Source organism: Nomascus leucogenys, chromosome 2, assembly GCF_006542625.1.
Source record: "Nomascus leucogenys isolate Asia chromosome 2, Asia_NLE_v1, whole genome shotgun sequence".
Lineage (NCBI taxonomy): Eukaryota > Metazoa > Chordata > Mammalia > Primates > Hylobatidae > Nomascus > Nomascus leucogenys.
The window spans coordinates 149092603-149110445 of record NC_044382.1 but is presented as its reverse complement, the minus strand read 5'-3'; the positions used below and the strand labels follow the sequence as shown (position 1 = coordinate 149110445).

At 41.4% G+C, this 17843-nt stretch overlaps 1 protein-coding gene and 1 long non-coding RNA gene across 4 annotated transcripts in view; one reads left to right on the top strand and one right to left on the bottom strand.

Annotated features, from left to right (window-relative positions):
* LOC105739434 overlaps positions 1-12966 on the top strand; it is a 36961-nt gene extending 23995 nt beyond the window's left edge. Inside the window, exons 2-3 of the long non-coding RNA XR_001115349.2 lie at positions 11443-11546; positions 11746-12966. This is a non-coding gene — a long non-coding RNA (uncharacterized LOC105739434). The remainder of the gene's footprint in view (positions 1-11442; positions 11547-11745) is intronic.
* The window catches only part of CDH13 (cadherin 13), a 1172242-nt gene that overhangs the window by 829559 nt on the left and 324840 nt on the right, over positions 1-17843 (bottom strand). The gene's annotated exons all lie outside the window — the stretch shown is intronic.

Sequence of the window (17843 nt, the reverse complement as noted above, 5' to 3'; positions counted from 1 at the left end):
CTCGGGAGGCCGAGGCAGGAGAAAGGCATGAACCCGGGAGGCGGAGGTTGCAATGAGCTGAGATCGCGCCACTGCACTCCAGCTTGGGCGATAGAGGGAGACTGTCTCAAACAAACAAACAAACAAAAAAATAGGAAAAAATAGTATCTACTCAGGTAGATGTAAAGACAATGCATTTACTATGAGGAAAATTTTACACAGGGCTGCACAATGCCCAAGCCTGCCTTCCAATGTACCTCTGGGGCCAAGACCCTTGGTCAACTCGTTGACTGATTGGTTGACAGGGATATTTTCATGCCCTGAATAACTCAGCCTTTACATGTGCACTTTTCTCCATTGGGCAGCTATGCTACCAGATTCCAACTTTGTGTTTAAAATACTCCTCCATATGGGTGTGATGTATGTAAGGAAGACAATGTAAATCAGTGGGATAATACTCCACAATAGATTTTAAAATAAAGTTTACTGGCTGGGAGCAGTGGCTCCTGCCTGTAATCCCAGCACTTTGGGAGACCGAGGCGGGCAGATCACTTGAGGTCAGTAGTCTGAGACCAGCCTAGCCAACACAGTGAAACCCCGTCACTACTAAAAATTTAAAAAATAATACTGGGCAGGGCAGGAGAATCCCTTGAACCTGGAAGTAGAGGTTGTAGTGAGCCAAGATCACACCACTGTACTCCAGCCTGAGCGGCAGAGTGAGACTCCATCTCAAAATAAATAAATAAATGAATAAATAAATAAATTAACTTATCAGTATTCAATTATAAATGCTAAATAAGTTTGCAATGGAATATTTGAAAAATAAAATTAGAAGAAATGTACATTGATAGTCTTATCCAAAGATTAAATCACAAAAAAAATACTCTACAGAAAACTTAAATGAGAAAAAAACCAAACTAAAAACTTAGCATCTCTGTCTTTTCCAAAGGGGCTCCTTATTCAGCTCCAGCTCACAAGAGCATTCTCCTTGCTAGCTCAGTTCCCAGGCTCTGGAGAGATCGTGTGCGGAGGGAAGAAGCAAAGTATTAGTAAAAAGACAAGGAGTACTTTCTGGTGGGAAAATGGAGGGTTTTGGGCTGGAAGTAGAAGTGGGATGAGAGAAACTGCACAGGAAAAGTGAGAAAATGCTATTCCAGGTTAGAGAGTGGATCGGTTTTAACATTTTTGAAGAAAGGGGAGCTACTTTTTATTTACTTTGAAGTCTCAGACTGCTTTGACAGTACTCAGCGATTGCTAAACTTACATCACCTGGTGCTTCCACCTTCCTTCTTAGCTCCCAGTGGGGTGATATTCTTGGAAGATAATGAAGAAGGACTTTTTGCCCCTGCCAGCCATTCCCCTATATCGTCCTCTAATTCACTAAAAGTTAGTGCCACCATGTCCTAACCAGGACAGCAATAAGGAAGAAAAAAACCCAGGATCAGTCATTTTAACAGGAATGGATTCAGTAAAATTTGGGTGGGAAATGATATTTTTCCTGTTGGATATATTTTGTAACTGTAGGTTATATTTCACTTTTTAAAACACACAACTTCTAAATTACGCTGGCTACACCTGACCTCTATTAACCCCTGGAAGCTTTACATATATTTTCTCAGGCCCTTCATGAAGAAGTGTTATAAGTTGGTTTCTTTCTTTTATTTCAAATAAGGAGAATGATGTTGATAAAGCTCACCCACTTAAATCCACATGGTGAATGGAAAAAAGCCACGGCCTTTATTAATAAAGAAAGCCCGTGTAGCCCTTATCCAGTGTGGACAATTATCTCCTCTCTCTTTCTCTTTACTTCTCCCTGGAGGTTTAATGGGATAAGCCGCTGTCTGCTTTTTAAGGGGGCTACCTGCTGTCACAGGATCCCCAATTGTTATCGCCGAAGTACATTGGTGGTGTTTTGACATGTCGTGTACTTGATATTTTCCTTTTCAGTCTAGTAAGCCCTTTGGGATCTTTCAAGATAAAACCATTTCATAAATGTAGCTGTATTACAGAGTAAAAGGCTTTATAGGGGACTTCAAGGAAATTACATTAGCCTATGCCTCTCTTTTATGGAGCTCCACCATTTAGATTGTTTTATTAATAGAGAGCAGGCCCACTATTGATTTATGAGATCTCAGTGATCTCCACTCCTTTTTCTCTTTGGCCTGTGTTCCTGTTCCAGTGTTTGAGGGTCATACTGTGCAAATCCAGAGTCACGGCATTGTGCACACAAAGTGACTCAGGAGGTCTCAAAAGCCCGCAGCCCCACCGGGCACTGGTGTTCCCTGTGTGAACAGCGGCGTGTGGGACTCCCACGAAGGAGTCACTAACGTTGCACTGCTGAGTCCAACTGTCAGAGTAGGCTGGGGGTCTCTGTTCTCTGACCTGGCTTTCCAGTGCCCTTGCCATTGCACCCGTAGGATCATCAGTACAAGGGCTTCAGAAGTCAGGGAGGAAAATGCTGTTCCCCTGGGCTTCCCACGTCAATGGGAAATGGGTACTTCATGCATGTCACTAACACATAGAGAGTAATCATCCAGCTTTACGGACTGCTTATGGTGCACTGGGAACTGTAACAGGTGTTGAGGATTTAGGGGGGAATACCAAGCATACATGCGCTCTGTCCCCATGGAGCATACTTCCTAATGGGGAAATCAGGTTTAAGTAAATCATTACAGAATCAGTTATATAATTACAGTTATACAAGGGGAAGACAGACTATGGGAAAATGTAACAGGAAACAGACTCACCTAAACTGTGGAGTTAGACGGGAGTGCGTGAAGATGTGATATGGTGAAGCCATAGGACGTAGGGGACAGGGGTCATGTAAGTGGTATTGAGAAAGAACATTCCTTGCTGGTACTTTCTTTCCAGTTATTTCTTTTCTTTTCTTTGAGACAGAGTTTCACTCTTGTTGCCCAGGCTGGAGTGCAATGGTGCATTCTTGGTTCACCACAACTTCTGCCTCTCAGGTTCAAGCGATTCTCCTGCCTTGGCCTCCCTAGTAGCTGGGATTACAGGTGCCCACTACCACACATGGCAAATTTTTTTGTATTTTTAGTAGAGATGGGGTTTCACCATGTTGGCCAGGCTGGCCTTGAACTCCTGACCTCAAGTGATCTGCCCACCTCAGCCTCCCAAAATGCTGGGATTACAGGTGTGAGCCACTGCACCTGGCCTATTTCTTTAACATCATACATGTTGGTTACAGGGATAAAGATCGGGAAGTTTTAGGTGTTACTAGAAAAATATACAAATGATCATTTGTTAAATACAAATAACTTTTACAAAGGAAAGAAAAATAATTACACATTTTTGTAAGTTATTATTTTGCTTATATATCATTTCCCTAATGTAATTTTTTTAAAGATATGTGTCTTGGGTTCTAGGTCATTAGTGACCATTAGTAAATGAAATTATTAGAAGTTTAAGTTTGTTTCTATTTCCCATGTCCTGCATTTCACAGCGAATCAAGCTCAGTACTGTTACAAGATACTGACACCTTGAGATCTGAAAAACCAAAAAATTTAATGAAACAATCAATTTTCAGAAATGAAATGTGGACAGAAGAATCGTCACTGGGTGTGTTGCTTGGCCTTCACGACTGCCTTGCCCTGGCCAAGGGTTCAGAGTTTCACCTGAATCTTTGTCAGATTCTCTTCTAGATCTTCCTACCCCCACTGCCTTCTGTCTTCAGCCTTATGAGGTGCATGCATCCTACCCCTTCTCATGGCCCCCATCTCTGCTAATGTGCATTGCTGAATTTTGCAAACAAAGGCACAGGCATCTTTATCAGTTTCCTATTGCTGCCAAACCAAATTACTACAAACCTTGTGGCAAAAAACAATAGAGATTTATTCTCTCATACCTCTGGAGGCCAGAAGACCTAAATCAAGGTGTCAGCAGGGCCACGCTTTTTTGGAAGTCTCTAAAAAAGGATCTTTCCTTGCTTCATCCACCTCCTGGTGGCTCTGGGAATCCTTGGCTTGGGGCCATATTGCTGTGATTTCTGCCTCTATGCTCATATCACCCTCTCCCCGGTGTATCTGTTTTCCTCTATGACTCTTACAAGGGCAGTTGAAATTCAATTTAGGATACACTCAGATAATTCAGGATTATTTGATCTCAAGACCCCCAACGTAATCACCTCTGCAAAGACTCTTTTGCCAAATAAGCTCACGTTCACTGGCTCCTGGGATTTGACATGTCTTCCAGTGGGCCACATGTCATAGCATCTACGTTATTTTACCATGGATTTCCACCCAGGAAAGGGCTGTTTCCCAGGGCTTCCATTACACTAGGGTTTCTCCACCTTGGCACGATCGATGTTTGGGGCCAGATAATTCTTTGTGGTGGAGGCTGTCTAGTGCATTGCAGGAGGTTGAAAAGCATCACTGACCTCTACCCACTAGATGCCAATGGCACCCCCATCCCAACTGTGACAACCAAAAGTCTCTAGATACTGCCTTTTATCCTCCGCAGAGGCAAAATCACACCCACTTGAGAACTAAAGACAGGATCAATTAGCACAGTACCATAGACCAGTTTGTTCTCATTCCTCGCTGTATGTTGGAATAGCATGGGTAACTTTGAAAAATACTGAGAACAGAGTCCACCCCAGAGGGTCTAATTTAGTTAGTCTGGGGTAAGGCCCAAGTACCAGTATTTTTTTTTTTTTTTTTTTTTTAAGGAGTCCCTCCCCTGGCTGAATCTGGTTCAAGTGGGACAAAAGACTGGTGAATTGCCTGGATATAAACCAACAGGTAGGGGGCTTCCACAATAGTTTAGTTTGTTCAATTGCAGCAAGCTCATTTCAACTCTTTTGCAAATCATTTGAGGCCTTCATTTTATTATGTATTGAGAAGATTTACCCAGTGGAAAGAAGCCTAAAGAAAAGAAGAACATATTACTTCCTTTCTCTTCTCCATTTCCTCAGAACCATAGGTTAGTGACGTTTCCTTTTCCAAGGATGGCCTCTGAGGTGGGCACCTGGGAAAAAGAAGGGCGGCTGGAAGCCAAAGGCCTGAGTGTTAGGCCTGGCTATGTGGTCTCCTCATCGACTTGTGGTGGGAAGTCCCATTTCATCTCTGGGCCTCAGTGTCCTTGGTGGGAAGGTGGAATGTGAGCTGGGATAAAGACTGAGTCGGATTCAGCTGCTTCTGTGCTGGTGACAACTCAGGGGGTGTGGAGAGGCAGTGGCAGTTGCAGAGTCATGTGGCTATCGACAGATCCATAGAAACGAAGCATCTGTTTTGGCCCTCAACTGTAGCTCACAGGAGATGTTGCCAAGGCAGAATCCAATGTGGAACATTCTAGCAATGAGGAACTATCCATATTTTGTATTACCCTTTTTATCCCTCCAAATTACAGTATAAAACAGAAACGTGTACTAAAAATGATTTGTATGGAATTCTTCCTAGAATTAAAAATCACAAAAGACTTGTTTGTATTAACAATAATAATTTTTTACAAAGATTAAAAAAATTATGACCTTGCTACAGACGAATGAAAGAGAAATCTTCTCTATGACGTGCTTATACAAAGAAGTTCCCTAGAAGATATCAGAAATGAGCCTCTATGAGACTTGGCTGCCCAGTGCTCTTTGTTTCTGCTTTGCACGTTCTTGTGGTTACCGTACCTGCTATACTGAAATGGAAACTGAAGGTGCTATTTTGTTTGTGAAGTCCAGAAGGAGAAAAAAGATTGTTCTTGAGATCGAGTGGATATCTTTTGCCTGTGATTATGCCACGCTTTGCATTGGGCATATTTATAGACATAGTCCTTTTCCACTTTCTCTCCAGCTTCCCACATCTCCCCTTGGCTCCAGACTCTTATTTCTAACCACCCACTCAAGGTTTCCACTGTAGAATTTAACAGGCACTCATCTCTTTCCCATGTCAGCTCCCACCCCTGTCCTCCCAATATCAAGACAAATAGGTCCATCATGAACCACCATCCTCAAGCCCAAAGCATAGAAATCCTCCTTGAATCTTTTCTCCGCATTTCCACAAACAATTCTGCAGCAACTGTCAATTATATCATCAATATATGTCCCTTATCCTTCTGCTTCTCATCATCTCAACCACACCCACCCATGCTTTGACTCTCTCTCTCACCTCTCACCTGAACCACTGCAGAGGCTCCCTTCTGCTCTCCCTGCTTCTGCATTTGCTCTCCCTACTGGCATTCTTGATCCATCATCCAGAGAATGTTTTTAAAACATGAATAGGATTGCATCACCTTACTGCTCAAAACTCTTCAATAGAATGTAAAAATGGTATATAGCCACTCTGGAAAACAGTTTAGCAATGTTTTTTTAAAAATAAAACAAAACATGCAATTACATAACCCAGACATTGCACTTTTGGGCGAATTCATCTCAGAGAATGAAAACCTCCATTAAAAGAAAAATCTATACACAATTGTGCATAGCTGCCGTACTCATAAATGCCAAAACTGGAAGCAAACCAGATGTCTTTCAGCAGGTAGATGGTTAAAAACAACAAGCACCCTGTGGTACGTCCATGCCATGCAATACTACTCAGAGATATAAGGAACTTATAAACTTAGACAGCAAATAGAACCTTTGCAGGTGGAATTTGACTTGTTAATCAGCTGACCTTAAGAAGAGGTGCCTAACTTACCCAGGTGAACCCAATGCAATCACAAGGGTCCTGAAAAGTAGAGATGAAGGTGGAAAAGAGTGCAAAGGAGATGTAACTACTCAGAAAATGGCTGGAGAGATGCAACTTTTGTGGCTTTGAAGATGAAGGAAGGGGCTGTGAGCCTCTAGAAACTGGGAGACGGAAGAAAGTGGATTCTGCCCTTGGGCCTCCAGAAAGGAACCAAAGCCATCCAGACCATCCATGGGCTGCTTTAAGCCACAAATTTTGTCGTAAATTGTTACAGAAGAAATAGAAAACTAATATAGGAGGCAAAACATCATTTGCCAGCCCCCCCCAGAAATCACCATGCAGGTTTGAGTGAAATGAATGTCCTTTAATTATATTGCCATCACCAATGCTTTCCTGTGTCTGTCATCATTTTAAACAAAATGTGAGTTTGAAATGTAGAAAAGATTCAGGAAGGTAAACATGAATTGTAAAGTAGAGGCTTTCCAAATAAAAGGGAAATTTTCTTGTTGCGTATGTGCCATAACTGTGAAAGATAATTATTTATATCCAAAAGGGAAATGTCAGGTATTGGTTACAGCTGTCAGATCATGAACACTGCTGGGGAAGCCTTGTTCCTCGCCAAAATACTGTCTAATGTAGACTTCAGCAATACTGTAGAAGTCTAAGCATGTTGTAAATATGATCTTCAGTCTTCTCTTTTTGCACCAGGAAAACCTTGGGGGTAGATTTCATTTGTTCATAACCACTTTAACATCTTCCCAGGTGGAAGGTTCCATTCAGACCTCAGGCTGAGTACTCACCCAGGTGAATGCACTTGAAGGCCTTTAGGCAGGGCATGCATTGCATTGTTGGCCCCAAGTTAACTGTCTCTCCTTCCTGTTTTTCACCTGAATGCTACTGGTGCCTGAAGACAATGGAGCCTGTGACCTATGGCTGGTGACTCCCGGGTCAAGTGACTCCTAAAGGAATGTTTTGAACTTAGACTTCTCTACAGAGCTTCTGACCTGGCTATCTAATGTCTGTTTAATATCTCCATGTGTGAATCCCTTGACCACTTAAATTGACCATGCCTGACGTTTTACTCTTCGTCTTCCTCTCAAGCCCTCTCCTCCCCCACTGCGTTTTCCATCTTGGTGAACCATTCTATCAAATAATCAAATTTTTCAGGATAATTTTGCTACATTTCTATCTGGGCCATCTCCCTGACACTGGACCATCACTAGGTCCTTTCCGTTATGCCTTCCAAATTTTTCTTCACTGCAGCCTCTCCTTTCTATCCCTACTGCCTCTGCTGAAATTCATGCTTAAACGGGGGAATTTAAGTCAGCTTGTATTTATCAAGCATGAACGATATATCAGACACTGTTTTAAGCACTTCTAGGTGAAGCATCTCAGCGATTCCTCCAAGGAAAGTTGTTAAGTGGGTATTCAAGTTATTCTCATTTTTAGAAGCAGAGGTTGGTGCTAAGACAGATCGAGAATATTTTCCAAGATCTGACAGCCAGGAATGGGTAGAATTGGGATTTTAGGTTAGGTATGGCACACAGCAGACTCTGAGTACTTAGTTACTAATCTGTGAGTTTACTAAGAGAAAGACAGAGCTGTGGTCCCTCATCCACCCCCGCCGTCTCTCAGACGAGTGTGGATACCTGAGACCAAGTAGATTAAGAAGAAAGTGAAGAGGAGTCTTCCACAGGACTCTTTTTGTCTTGCCTTAAGAAGAAATAAACACTGGCAAAATTATGAGTGCATATTTTCCAGCTATCATGTCTCCAAAAGAAGCAATAACTGGTCAGAGCGGAAAAAGTTTAAGAAATATTAATTGTAGTAACACTAGAGATCATTTATTAAGTGCTCATCACTGGCAAGGCATTTCCTAGGTAATTTCTAGACATTATCCCATTTCATGCATACAACATCCTTGTGGGAAAGCAAAGCTCAGAAAACTTAGGGAATTTGTAAATATCACAATAATAAGCGATTATGCATCCAGACCTTTCTGAGTCCAAAGCTAGTGTTCTTAATCACTAAAGTACACTGCCCTGCACATTTGTTCAGCACAGAGGGTGGATTCAGAAGATAGCAAAGGGGAATGTACATGTTATGGGTACTTGGAAGGCACCTGACTTATCTAAATTTTATCATTTGTAAAGAGGGCATGCTATTGCCAAGATACTAGTGGCCTTTATCTATCTTGAACTTCCAATATCTGACATTGTTGACTTGGAAATTTGTTTAGTTAGCAAAAACTGGTGTGATTCCAGTGCCCCCAACTCTGCCAGGATTGCCATGTTTGGAAGGAAAATGTACTTATTTCTTTGGATTAGTTTTAAATAAAATAATTACCAGAAAGTATGGTCAACAGCTCGCCAAGAAGATATGAGGAGAGGTGGTAGATTTAACTTTCCACTTGTATATTTCAAGAGAAGGGATATGGCTCCCCTTTCCCGCTGACTGGGATAAGATGTGGATGTGGTGGTGAGTCGCCTGGGGCCATGAGGACACAGGATACATTCCACAAATGCCATAAAATAAGAGGGAAGCCAGGTTTTAAAGATTCAGCTTCCTACACATCTCTCAGACAGATTTATGTCTCTCCACCCGTCTCCACTTTGTCTCTAAGTGACACAGTGGGGCCACCATGTCAATCTAGAACTGCTCCTGCCTGAATCATCACTTGAGAGAGTAATATGCATCTATCTTATTGAAGCCACTGACATTTGAATCTTTGCTATGGCATCCAAACCCATATCCTAATTAATAGAAATCCACTGAGACACAAGTTATTGAAAAAGTACTTTTCAAAGCTCATCTTATACAAACTTTCCAATGTGAAAGAACCTGGCACATTCTAGGGATAGTAAGAGATTTGGTTTGGCTCTGCTCAACATAAGCATCTGCTAAGGGAGTGGGTAAAGATAAAACCAGAGAAGTCAACAGACGCTGGGTCATGAAGGACAGGCTCTGCTGTGTTAAAGAAAATGGACAAACTTGTGGGTAATGATGATCCAAGAGAAGTTCCAAAGGGTGTGGCAGGATACACCTGAGCTTGGAAATAATCCTTCAGCTGCCATTTGGAGCAAGGCTCGGACGTGTTAAAGAAAATGGACTTAAACTTGGAGGTAATGATGATCCACGATGAGTTCCAAAGGGTGTGGCAGGATACCTCTGAGCTTGAAAATAATCCTTCAGCTGACATTTGGATCAGAAATTACAGATTAAAGACTAGAATTAGGAAGAAAAGTTCGCGAGCAAGAGATAATGGTGGTTTAGATCTAGGATGAAGATGAGGATAGAGAGAAGCAAATCTGTCAGAGAGAAGTAGCAGGTTAAATGATGAAGAGCTGCCTGACTGGTGGATAGGTGAGAGAAGCCTGCAGAAACACCAAGAATCATGCCCATGTTTGTGGTTTTGGCAACAGCACGGGGAGTAGCACCCTTGATTTGCCAAAATAGAAAGCATACACTGGAAACAAAAGTTTGGGGCTGGGTTGACGGTAGAGGTTGGTGGGGAGATTGAGTTTAACTTTGCACTTGTAGAGTTCAATGAGCTATGGGACATCCAAGAGGCAGTGTCTAGTACACAGAGTTAAAAAAAATAAATCCAAGACTGAATGTCAGTGATGACACAGACTCTTGCATATTTCATAGTAGTATTTCATTATGGTAGGTGGAGGACACACCTAAGGCATTCTTTTTCTCTTTATTTACATTGCAAACCCCTCCTGGAGAAGAGGTTTTCCACTTCTTTCTTGTGTGGCATTTTATAGTAGAGCTTGCCTTAGACTCAGGGTGAATTATAGGAATGCAGTAGCTGCTTGCAATGAAGAGAATCCCAGCAATGACTAAATGCTGTATCTTCTAGTACAGTTTCCTTCAAAGTTTATTTTTCTCTAATACAATTGTATCTGTTTTTGTCCCCCCACTGTATTCACAGCACCTAACACAGTGACTGATTCACAGTAGGTGCCAAATAAAAACAAAAACAAATGCATGTTTAATGAACTGCCACCTGTATATGCTTTAAAATCTAGCTACTTAGAAACTACAGGCCAAAAATGTTTTTGATGAAAGCATGCATCAATACACCCAGTAGGGTTAACCAGACAACCTATAATCATAAACTAAATGGATAATTATGAAGCTAAAGTATTAATCATTTATAAGTAAAAAGTAAGTACAGGCATTAAAATCCAGGACCTACTCAACTCTGATAATGTACCGATAACATCCTTCTTGAATGTTTTAGGAATTCTGGAAATCTATGTCTGCAAGTGCCTGATTGTTATTTTTCTCCTTTGCCAAACAGTGTGAGGCAGGCATGTTGCTTAATTAAACAGCAAATTAAAATCATCAATAAACTCTAAGACTGCTTGGAAAAAGAATCTGGCAGTTCCTCAAAAGGTTAAAAATAGAGTTGCTGATAACCTAGCAATTCTAATCCGAGGTAGGTATATATCCACACCAAAGCTTACAGGCATATTTTCATAGCAACATTATTCAAAATCGCCCCAAAGTGGAAACAACTAAAATGTCCATCGAGTAATGAATGGATAAACAAATGTGATATATCCAGGCAATGGAATATTATTTGGCAATGCAAAGACTGAAGTATTGATACATGCTACAACAGGATGAACCTTTAAAACACTAACCTAAGTGAAAGAAGGCAGGCACAAAAGATCAGATATTGTATTCAGTTTCTATAAAATGTCCATAAAAGGGAATGAAACAGAGACAGAATGAGATTTTGTGGCTGCCAGGAGCTGAGGATGTGATGGTGGAAAATGAGGTATGACTCAGGGATAGTGTTTTTTTTTTTTTTTTCCAGGAGATTTAAAAAGTATTCTAAAGTTCATTGTGGCGATGGTTGCACAATTCTGTGAATAGACTGAAAACCATGGAGTTGTACACTTTAAATGAGTGAATAGTATGGTATGTGAATTACAGAGCAATAAAGCTGTTGTTTAAAAAAAACTCTAAGAACAAGGGCTCATTTGGTACATTATTGGACATTGGTAGCCTTCAGACATAGGTAGCAAAACAATTCTTTGGAAGAGCACACCATCACAAGCGCTTTGTGACTCTGGATAAGTTATTTCAACTCATGAATTCTTGACTTCCTCTCTTGTAGGACAGAAGTGCAGCAGGTACCGTTCGTGTGTGCTCACATCCTTGTGCGTCACCAGAGGCTTTCTGGAAACTCCTGTATCTCTGTACCTGAGGGCTTTCTCTAGCCACCAGAACACGCTCAGCCCCTTCCCTTCCACAGGGTGAACAGGAAGTTCTGGGAAGTCAACTTCCCTGAAAGCAGCTCTGAACTGATTACAAACAGGAGTTGGAAGAGTAATACCCAGCTTCCTCGTCAATTGTGTGGTACAACTCAAAGGTGTGTTCTACACTGTCCCCAGACATGCCAAGGGGGATGGCATCCCAGGTGCCCACAGAGACAACCTGCCTTTCAATGCATCCTGGTGTTGGCTTCCTTGCCTTCCCCAACTGACTTTCTTCATTCCCTACGAGTGCTTCTTGGCATTACCTCCCAAATAAACTATCCGAGTACATAAATGTCTGAGTCTGCTTCTGAAGGAGACCAACCTGAAATACCTGAAATAAGGGATAATCAGAGTGCATTCCTCCTAGGTCTATTGGAAGGAGGAAATAAAATATTACATGGAGAGCATTTCAGCACTACGTCTGGCCACTTAATAATTGTTACCTATTATCATCATTATTATTGTTGTTATTACTAAAAACAAATAATTGACTGGAATTGTTTATCAGATCTCAGCCCATCTGGAAGCCTGTCTTGGCTTTCCTACATATGTGAGACATGCCAAGCTGGTATTGTGCTTATTATTTCACCACTGAGAACCCAGTTCATTATTTTCCGCCCAATTGACTCCAGGTTTTCAGACTTTATCTAGCAAACTGCACAGATTAAGTAATAATTTATTTTCTCACCCATGTTTTATTAATCAAAGGCACATATAACTGCCAATCAGAGCTGCTGATCAGAATTAAATTACTAAGTTCACCATGCAGAGCTAATATCATTTCAGTCAAAAGCAAAACATCTTGATGTTTTTGTTTGTGAAGCTTTATCACTTGTAAAAGTAAGATTATATTAGATTTTCTGAAATATTTAAAATAGCTTGCAGACCTTCATTTCCACCATCAGGGTCTCCTAAGACTTAGAAACCTCATGTTGGCCATTGCTGATCTAATAAACCAAAATTCATTAAGAAGTATATGTGTTTTTGCTGTAAAAATTGGAGCAATATAACCTTTATGACCATATTTGGCAATAACCTTTCTGTATGTGATGAGAAAATAAAGGATAAATGGATATTTAGTAATGTATTTTTTATCTTGACCTTTTCACAATGAAATATCCACAAATCTAAGAGAGGCTGGATTACATTAAGATGCTAGCCCACACCAAGTATCCTACTGTAATATCAAGAGATCACAGTCCATGAGGAAAAAGAAGGAGAAAGAAATAAGCAGTTTGGAACAGTGCAGCAAAGGGGATGTCTAATTCTCTATCGCTTAAAACAAATGGCACTTGCTGGCAATATGTTCACAAGCAGATGTGCTGAGTACATTTGCTTAGCCCTCTGAATTTACTCTCCCTTCTATACCCTGCTCTGTCCTTGGGCAGAGCACCTGGCAGCCTTGTCTTCTGGTTTCCAGCTGGCTTCAGTAAATTAGAAGCACTAGCGAGGAATCAGAGGTGGAGGGAGAACAAGACAGGGTGTCAGTTCTCCTGGTTTCCTTCCTAAGGCTTCATACAGATAAGCATCTTGTGGCACCACAGAGTAGAGAATGGTGGACAGTGGACCTGGACGGGCCAGTGGGCTGCAGTTGGCCCACCAGGATTCCTAATATGTAAAATAAATATCAAAAAGTTCACAGGGTTTGTATGAGAATTCAATCATCTGATCCACAGAAAATTGATCACATTGCCTAGCATGTAATAAATTAGCAGATATTAGCTATTGTTATTATATTCAAGGATCTGTAGAAAAGTTATGGTTATTCTCTGCTTTTTGAAAAGCAACAAGCACTGTTTCTCCTATTGCAGGGATCTGAACTCACATTAGAGCCATCACTGCTCTAGGCAAGAGGATAACTTACCTGCATGAATGCTAGCCAACACTCATTGAAACCTTAGTATTAACCAGGGACTATGGTAATTACTTTCCAAGTGTTGTCTCAGCTTTGCATAGTAGAAATACCATAGCCAATGAGGTTTATCAGCGGTGCAATGATTGTTCATTGAAAACTCAGGCTAGCAGCAGTAAGAAAGCTGCCTATGCTGAGATGGTACATGATAGGTCAAAGTGGCACTTGAACTCAGGCCCATGCGCTTCTCGGGCAGCACCCACGTTCTCCTGTTAACAAGAGACCAGTTCTTCAAAGTGAATCCTGAGCCACTTGATGGGCAAGGAATCAGGTTGTCTGAGTGTGGAAAAATGTCTATGCATTTATCATTATCAAAACTCCTTTCGAGAAAATGTGCCGTAATTGTACATTTAATTCAGCCCCAGCACAACACAATGTTCCAGTGAAGCATACGGCCAAGTGACATGTGTTGAGATGACGACCCTGTTGGGAGAGAGTCTTGTAAACCTTGCACTGAAGAAAAATGACAAACACACACATGCAGTGGTTTATGGGGCTCATCTCTTTGTTGCACTTCTGTGGCTCCTGGGAAAGAAATGGAACACTTAGGAAGACATACCGAACCTCCTGATTCCCATGGGTGTCTGTAGGTGAGCCAGTGTGTGAATTTATGTCCTTGAATATTCATCAAAATCCCCAGGGGAGACAGTTATGGACATCAGAGAAAGCCTGGGTCCATGACGAATGGCCCCTCTCTTTGGAGTTACCTGGGCCTCCCTCCACTTGAGCCAAGCCTGGGAGAGTTGTGGGGAGCACATGGCAGCCCTGTAGATGATGGCAGTAAGGAAACTCCTGCTTGGGCATCTCAACAAAATAGGACTCATTGCCATGGACTGAGCTCATGCAGTGGTCTCACATAAGAACCTAAATGTGGTTCTTTTAGATGATGCCAGTGTACCCAACGCCCTCATGGTGAGCTGTGTCCTGGGCTTGGGAGAAGATGAAAAGTCCTTTCCTACTTCAGTCTTACCCATGCAAATAGCTGAATATCAGGACCCATTTCTTGTATCTATACCTCCAGCTCAGGATAGAACATCTTATAGAAAGCAGATATCAATTAACATTTCTTTCTGAATCAATGAAAAGCCACTTCTTTGAGAGCACAGGCAGTCTTTCCTCTCCAGAGATTGGGATGGGGTGAGGGATGTGGGGGAAGGAGATACCCTCTTGCCAGCTCACAGTCTCACAATGATTCCACTGACTTTTGTAGGCAGAAAATCCTTGCACACATACACAAGCACACACACACTTGCACATCCCTCAAAACATGGCCATTCTGACCTGTGCCCTCACTCCCTGGCCATTGAAGATTGAGCCAAGGGAAGGTATCTGGGCTGAACTAGACCAATAAAATTCTTCTCGAAGATGTGAAATTCAGGACACAGAAATATGGTGATGGGCAACATCTAAGCTGAAGCAGATCAGTTGGAGAGTTCCAGATTCACACATTGCAGTGCCCAAACAGGTTTGGTTTCCTTCTCTTTATGATCACATGCTCTTTTGTGTCCATGTGCATACAACTCTCTCACTGCTGTGGGTTTCACTGCCCACCCCTACCACCACCAAAAAAGAAAAAAAAAAGATACGTGGCAGTTCTAACTCTCTGTGACTTTATTTGGAGACAGGGTCTTCACAGAGGTAATCAAGTTAAAATAAAGTCATGGGTAGACCTTAATCCAATATCACTGGTATCCTGTATTAGTCCATTTTCACAATGCTGAAAAAGACATATCTGAGACTGGGTAATTTATAAGGAAAAAGATGTTTAATGGACTCACAGTTACACGTGGCTGGAGAGGCCTCACAATCATGGTGAAAGGCGAAAGGCACATCTCACATCGGCAGCAAGTGAAAAAGAGAATGAGAACCAAGCGAATAGGGAGACCACTTACAAAACCGTCACATCTCCTGAGACTTACTCACTACCACAAGAACAGTATGGTAGAAACCACCCCCATCATTCAATTATCTCCCACCCGGTCCCTCCCATAACATGTGGGAATTACGGGAGCTACAATTCAAGATGAGATTTGGGTGGGGACACAGCCAAATATACCATGTCCTTACAAAAAAAATGGGAGATTTGGACTCAGAGGCAGGCAGACACAGGGAGGCTGGCATGCAAAGGTAAGGTTGAGATTGGGATGATGCAGCTACAACCTAAAGAATGCCAAAGGTTTCTAGCAAACCTCCAGAAGCTAAGAGAGGCATGAACAGATTCCCCCTCACAGCCCTCAGAAGAAACCAGCCCTACCTACACCTTGACCTTAGACTTTCAGCCTCCAGAACAGATTGATAGGAAATTTATTTTGTTTAAGCCACCCAGTTTGTGGCACTTTGTTATAGGAGCCCTAGCGAACTAAGACGCACCTCAACAATCTTCTTTCTTCCCTTTCCTTACCTGCTTGATACTAATCATAGTGAATTCGTTTTGCTTGCAACCAAGAGAAATCTAACAGATACCCCGAGTAAACCACAGTGAACACAGATTCTGATTTCAAATGAAGCATCCAATTGGTCGGTATCTTGAACTTAGGATCCTGGCCTTTATCAGTCACTGTAAGATTCATTTTGAGTCTGTAAAGCAAAGCAACTTATAATTAACACAAAGAGGCTGTAACACAGAAACCAAGGAGATGTGCTTAGAGCAAAGAGGTGGTAACTAGAGAACATTCTTTTTCAGACAGAATGGGTTGAGGAAAACAATTTGCTATATAAAAAAAAGTTTTATTTCTCTGACTGTTGCTAGCACAAATGGCAGAAAACAAAGAAGCTCTTAAAGGCAAATAAATTGGTTTTTATCTCACCCAGTATCATAGAAAAGATCATTATAAAAAACAAATGCATGCATTGAAATATTGACCCTATTAAGAATTGTCAGGAGATCCCCATTTAGGGGTTGACTTGTGTCCCCCTAAAAGAAACGTCCAACTCCTAACTGCTAGTATCTGCAAAAGTGACCTTATTTGGGAATAGAACCTGTGCACATGTAATCGAATTAAGAGGAAGCCATTAGAGTAGACCTATTCCAGTATGCGTGGGGTCCATATAAGAAGAAAACGCCATGTGAAGACAGAGACGCAGGGAGAACACTGTGTGAGGAACAAGGCAGAGATTGCAGTGATTCAGCTACAAGCCAAGGAACACCTGGGGCTGCCAGAACCTAAAAGAGGTGAGGCCAAATCCTCCCCTAGACACTCTGAAAGTAGCGTGGCCCTTGCCAGCACTTTGATTTCAGACTTCTACCTTCCAGAGCTGTGAGACAAGTAATTTCTGTTTTAAGTCACCCAGTACTTTTTCATGTCAGCCCTAAGAAACTAATACATCCCCTCATTCGAAATATCTCTTTGGGTCATGAGGAGGTTTACACAGGGTAATTTGCCAAAGATTTGAAAACTCTCTCACAATGTAGAGGTGAAAGATGTTCACAGTCACTGAATTGTCTATAGTAAGTTTGAAAGTGCTGTTACTTACAAGGTCTGGATCAGATATATATCACGAAAGTAAGTAAACTTTGTCTTTCCTTCTAGTCCTCGTTAAAATGTGTTCAGTAAATTGATCTCAAAATAACTAATACTCTACAATCATACTTGAACAATGGTTACATTCAAACCAGAAAGACCAGTTATATGGTACCTTTTGGTGTGTTTGTAATAAAGATTCTGCTTTTGAGTGGCGTAAAGAAGGCAACTGAGGGAAAATTTAAAAACAAGGCATTCTAAACAACATTTTGAAAGTGATTAGTAGCAGAGTTTGCACTAGGCTGTGTCCTGGAACAACTCTGTTCTTAGAATAAAAATAAAAGATTGTCATTTTGGTTTGTCGAAGAACTCTTCCTTCACTTTCCAGCAAAGATTCTTATGCCTTTGATCTTTTGATTGTTCCCAAGTAATGATGTGTTTGTTCTAAAAATAATTCTTCTTCAAGGAAGAAACAGAAATGTATTTTTTGGGACTATGTTGAAGAGAGCAAACTGAACTCTAAAAGGGGGAAGAAGAGCAATCTACTGAAGGCATGCCATGTGTTAAATTTGCTGCTGATGTT